Below are 6,388 nucleotides of genomic sequence, written 5' to 3' on the forward strand. Positions count from 1 at the left end.
TAAAGTTATTCATATCTCTTTATATCCTTTTAAATTCTGTAGGATTCACAGTGACATCTTCCCTTCCACTAATGATATTGGTAACTGTGTTCTTCTGTTTTCTTCATCAGTCTGGTTAAATGTATTTAAATTGGTCTTTTCCAAACAAAAAGGCTCTTGTTTTCATTTATGTTCTCATTGTATTTGTTTTACATTTCCTTATTTCTGTTCTTTATAATTTCCTTCTTCTGTTTGCTTTAGATTTAATTGTTTCTTTTTAACCTAGGTTTCAAAAGCTTCTCTCAAAGCTATACTTTAAAGTGCATCCCACAAATTTTGATGGGCTGCATTTTCATTTAATTTTAAATATTTTCTAATTTCCTGTATGATTTCTTCTTGGATACACAGATTATTTAGAAGGGTGTATAATTTCCCAGATACATGTTATTGGTTTCTAGTTTTTAAAGACATTTTCTATGATTTAAATCCTGGCAAAATTTATTAAGATTTATTCTACAGCACAGAACCATTTACCTTAAAAAGAAATTTACCTTTAATGTAATAACTGATACAGAGGGATTCAAATAATCTACCATCCTCTGTTAGTTTTGGGGAGATTTTCTTGGCCTCATTTATTCTTTTGTGTTAAAGTAATACATGGCAGTAGAATGCATTTTGACATATTATACATCCATGGGGTATAACTTCCCATTCTTGTAGTTGTACATGATATTGAGTTACACTAGTCATGTATTCATATATGAACATACAAAAGTTATGTCCAATTCATTCTACTGCATTTTTATTAATTCTTTTTTCTTTTTATCTTTTCCAACTTTTTTTCCAATTATTTTTTAAGATTCCACTGTACTTTTATTATTTGTTCTATTTTTTAGTGGTTTTGTTAAAGTTCGTAATATGCATCTTTAACTTATCACAGTTTACTTCAAATAATATTATATAATGTGTTGTATAAGAATATTACAAATCACTAATTTTCAATTCTTTATGTCATATGATACATACTAATTTTATCATACAATTTATATATAATAAACTGTTTTTGCTTATATTTCAGATCTGAAAATTCGTCCCTGACACTTGTTTTTGTAAATAAAGATTCACCAGAATAGTCAAACTGGTTTGAAATATATGGTTGTCTTCATGTTACAAAAGTTGATTTAAAAAGGAGTGACAGAGACTGTTTTGCCCATAAAGTCTGAATTATTTATTATCTGGCTCTTTACAGAAAAAAGTCTATTGGCTTCTGTATAAACAGTCAATTATTTCTTAAAATAACTAAAAGGAAAAAAATTCATATTGACTTAAAAAAATACTACCACTCTTACTTGCTTTATTTCTTTGTGAAAATCTTCCAAGTAATCGATATATCAGGTATCACACTACTCCTGCCTGAAAAACTTCAACATTTCTTCTAGTACAAGCCTGTTAGCAATGAATTTTCTCAGCTTCTGTTCTAAAAAGGTCTTTATTTCACATTAATTTTTGCAAGATGCTTTTGCTGGGTATATGAGGTTTTTTTTTTTTCTTTAAGGATTTTATTTTTGGCAAAAAGTCTGCTATAATGCTTATCTTTGTTTCTCTGTATGTAGTCAGTTTCTGGCTGCTTTCAAGACTTTCTCATGTTCAGTTTCCAGTAGTTTGTCTATGATATGTAGGAGTATTTTGTTTCATTGTTATTATTATTACACTACCACTACTACTACTACTACTAGTATACTACTTTGGTCTTTAGTACATCTAGGGTTGTCTGATTTTCTTTTTAGATCTGTGATTTGATCTCAATTTTTTAAATTCATAGCTATTATCTATTAAAATATTTGCTTTGTCCTGTTTGTATTCTCTTTTCCTTTAAGATTCAAATTTACTAATGTTACATTACACTTGTCCCATCTTAGATGCTCTATTCAGTGAATAATATTCAATTTCATAAATGTACCTAAGTTTGTTTATCCATTTTCAGCCTGGAGGCCTTAGTTGCTCCAAGTTTTGGCAATTAAGAATAGAGCTCCTATAAAACATTTGTGTGCAGATTTTATATGGACCTAACTTTTCAACTCATTCAGGTAAGTACGAAGGAGTGCAATTGTTATATGATGTTAACAGTATTGTTTTGTTTTTTACTTTGTTTTGATTCATTTTAGGTACCAAGAATTGAACCCAGAGGTACTTAACCACTGAGCCATATCCCAGTCCTTTTCATTTTTTATTTTGAGACAGAGTCTTGCAAAGTTGCTGAGGCTGGCTTTGAACTTGAGATCCTCTGTCTCAGCCTCCCGAGCTGCTAGGATTTTAGGCAGGCACCACCAGAGCCTGGCTTGATTCATTGTACAATCTGTCAAAGCACATCTCTGAGTAACTTTTTTAAAATATTTTTTTTAGTTGTAGATGGACACAATACCCTTATTTTTATATGGTGCTAAGGATCAAACACAGTGCCTCATGCATGTGAGACAAGAGCTCTACCACTGAGCTACAACCCCAGCCCGCTATGAGTAATTTTTAAAAGAAAGGTATGTAAGAAATATCATGTGCATAGTATATTTTCTATGAATATCTTTCTATTGCCTTTATATACAGATGACACAAAATCTGAGTTTGATTCTGTTAATTGCTTTATTTCTCAATAACAAGTAAGCTTTATACCTTTGCCTTTTTTAAAAAAAATCAATGATAACATAAGAAATAAAGCTACTCCAACACCTGGAGACTAAATACTATGCTACTGAATGAACAATGGGTTGCAGAAGACATCAAGGAGGAGATTAAAAAATTTTTAGAGGTGAATGAGAACACAAGTACAACATATTGAAATCTCTGGGACACTATGAAGGCAGTTCTAAGAGGAAAGTTCATTGCATCCATGCCATGAATTAAAACAAGAAAAAGTCAATAAATAAATGACTTAACATTACATCTCAAAGCCCTAGAAAAAGAACAAATCTACACCAAAAGCAGAAGACAGGAAGTAATTAAAATCAGAGCTGAAATCAATGAAATTGAAACAAACAAACAAACAAAAAAAAAACAATTGAAAAAACTGATAGAACAAAAAGTTGGTTCTTTGAAAAAATAAAGTTGATAGACCCTTAGCCATGCTAACGAAGAGAAAGAGAGAAAACTCAAATTACTAACATACATGATGGAAAAGGAAATATCACAACAGACACTGCAGAAATATAGAAGAAATTAGAAATTGTTTTGAAAATTTGTACTTCAATAAAATAGAAAATATCGAAAGCATCAACAAATTTCTAGAGTCATATGATTTGCCCAAATCGAATCAGGATGAGATACACAAGTTAAACGGATCAATTTCAAGCAATGAAATAGAAGACACCATCAGAAGCCTACGAACCAAGAAAAGCCCAGGACCGGATGGATACATAGCCGAGTTCTACAAAACCTTGAAAGAAGAACTAATACCAATACTCCTCAATTTATTTCAGGAAATAGAAAAAAAAGGCAGCTCTTCCAAACTCATTCTAAGAGGCCAATACCACCCTGATTCCAAAACCAGGCAAAGACACATCAAAAAAAGAAAACTTCAGACCAATATCTCTAATGAGCCTTTGCTTTTTTTTTTTTTTTTTTGAGACTAATTTTTGACTGAATGAAGTATGTGGTGTGCAGAACAGCAGCAAGTATTATTTACTTAGATATTGGCAGACTTATTCTTTTGTTAAACTATTAGTGTGGTAGAGTTTAGACAATCTAGTCAGGAACTGAACTTGGTGTGAGATTTTACTGTTATTACAGTTACCTACAGTAAAGATTTCAAATTCTTCTACTGATAGACTGCTATGCTTACTGTTGGGTTCAGCCTCAATCTCAGGTAGGTCTTAGGGTTCTTTTTCCTATGGCAGCCCAAGTCTGCTTTGCATTTATGTTGATCCTAGGTGGGAGTTTCTGACTCTTCCCCCAGTAGTAGAAGACCTCTTCTTTTTTATATAGGCACAGGATGCTGAGGCCTAAAGTGATTTTCTGTACCTCTTTCAGAGGTAAAGTGTTTTCTCTTCTTTTCCTAGCAGCAATGAGCTTTTGCCTTTATCCTGTATCTCCAGAGTTTCTCCCCACAATAGCAGAGAGGTTTGACTTCTACTCTCTCTCCAAAAACTTATGAAATAAAGAGGTTTTACATGGGAGGATCTCTGTGTCTGTCTTCCAACAGGCAAACACCTCCTTCATTCCTAGACCACAGAGATAATTTTCTGAAGTTTCCTGCTTTGCCCCCTCTCTTAATTGGGAGTACTCTGTGGAGCCCAAGGGAAAACTATCTGCAAGCAAATGTGAACCCCTTTTGTAATGTGGAACCCTTGGAACTAGCCCATAATTGGCCTTGAAAAATTAGTTAAATTTTTTTAAGTTTTCTTCTTGCCAACTTTCCTGGTAGCCATTTCTTTATTTTGTGCTATGCCAAAGGTAAAATAATTCAAATAACTACATTCCTTTTCATTTTTCCTTTTTTAGAATTTGTTACTAGGTTGCATTGCAAGCTCACCTCTCTGAAAAGAGAGAAGTTATGATTTTGTAGCTTATTAAGTTTTTCTTGCAGTGAAAAGGAAAAGTTCTCTGTATATTCTACATCCTGAGTAGAAGTAGAGAGCCCCTTCCACTTCAGTTCACCTTCCTTTTCTATATTTGAAAGGCATCATCATTCTTCCACTCATCCAGATAAAACCTTGGAAGTATCTCTGACTTCTCTACAACAATGTTTAATATCCAATCAGTTGATAATCTGACTCAGAGAAACCATTAGTGTTTGTTTTTTTAGAACCCTCTTTATTCATTTGTTTAGTACATGTACTTATTATCATCTCACTATTGTCTCATAACAACATTCTTTGAACCAGCCTGCATTCTAATTAAACCTAACTTACGAAAGCATTGTGATCCTCTTCTGCCTCTATAGGCCACCTTTTTTCAAAAACAGGTACTCTGTTCTAGTTCCATGCTGATTCAGATCATCTTTTAAATCAACAATTGGAAATCTGAACATTCAAGTCCTATTACAAAGGGGACATCTAACATGAAAAACATTCCCTGATCACACAGACAGAATTCTTCTCTTCTGAATTGTAGTGGCTTTATTTGTACCATAAAACATAAAATAAACCTAATCTGGACTGGTATTAAAGTTGTAATATACCTCTTTACATTCTTCACCATAATATAAATTCCAGAAAGGCAGAGATCAGATCTTTGTTGTTACAGTCCCTCTTTTAGCCTTCTCATATAAACATTTATCTTGCAAATTAAAACAAAGCAGTAAAAAGGACAGGCACAGTAATGTGTGCCTATAGTTCCAGAACTATAAGTGAGACCCTGCCTCAAAAATAAATAAGTAAACCCCACACACACACACAAAACAGCAAAATAAAAAACAAAACTAATAACATGATCCTTCTCTTCTTTCTTATCTATGTATCATGAATACATCCCTGAGTTCCTGATAAGGTCACTAAAATTTTTCAGCAGTCCATAAAACATTGTTCTCAAAAAGAAAAAAAAGCACACACACTATGACTATAATTATTATACCATCCAAGATGAGAAGACCCCAATTAGGATTAATTTAGGGACTTCCTAGCATCATCAATCATCTACATTGTTAGATTTATAATGGTAATCATAAGTATGCTCAAGTTCTTTTACTTAATTCCATGTAAATATACCTCAAGATAGCCAGAAAGTTTACAAAGAAAAAAGTCACTGCCATTAGTAAAAAAAAATAAGCCCATCTACCTCACGGATTCTGCTAGTATCTTATTTGGTAATTGTTTTCAGGCATTCTGCTAAGATGGGAAAGTGACATGGTTCTTAAACCATTTCCAATGAATGAGGAAGAGTATGATCACAAACAAACATAGAAAGAAAAAAGCAATTCTAATATTTTATGTCTTTTATAACAGTACTCCACCTATATTTTCAAAAGCAAGCACATAAAAATCCTATATGCTATTTTAAAGAGATGTCATAGTAGGTGTCATTTTTGCCAATTAGCTTCCCTCATCAGGCTACAGTTGTCACAGAAATTCTTCCTGGAACCACATTAGTACCTGATCATATTTGACTTGGATAAAAGACATTTAAAAGTGGTATCTTTTTCATTAATTTTTGAGAAATGCTCAAAAAGAAAAATAATTTAGTTGTTAAAGATAGATAAATAAATAATGTACCTGATGGTCTCCCTTACCAATTTGATGCAGAACTGTTTTAATCCAATAATTTAACTTTCAGTAATTTAATATGAGAAAATAATCATATAACAGAATATGACTTTTGGTTAAGTTTTTTGTAGTCTATATATAATTAACTGGTATTTTTTATTAACTGGTATCTATTTTATATATATATATATATATATATATATATATATATATATATT

The 6,388-nt window shown here is 32.0% G+C and overlaps 1 protein-coding gene across 1 annotated transcript in view; it reads right to left on the reverse strand.

Moving 5' to 3' along the window:
* The window catches only part of Neo1 (neogenin 1), a 171,912-nt gene that overhangs the window by 95,864 nt on the left and 69,660 nt on the right, over positions 1-6,388 (reverse strand). The window lies entirely within an intron of this gene.

This window comes from Marmota marmota, unplaced genomic scaffold, assembly GCF_001458135.2.
Source record: "Marmota marmota marmota unplaced genomic scaffold, marMar, whole genome shotgun sequence".
In the NCBI taxonomy this organism is placed as follows: domain Eukaryota; kingdom Metazoa; phylum Chordata; class Mammalia; order Rodentia; family Sciuridae; genus Marmota; species Marmota marmota.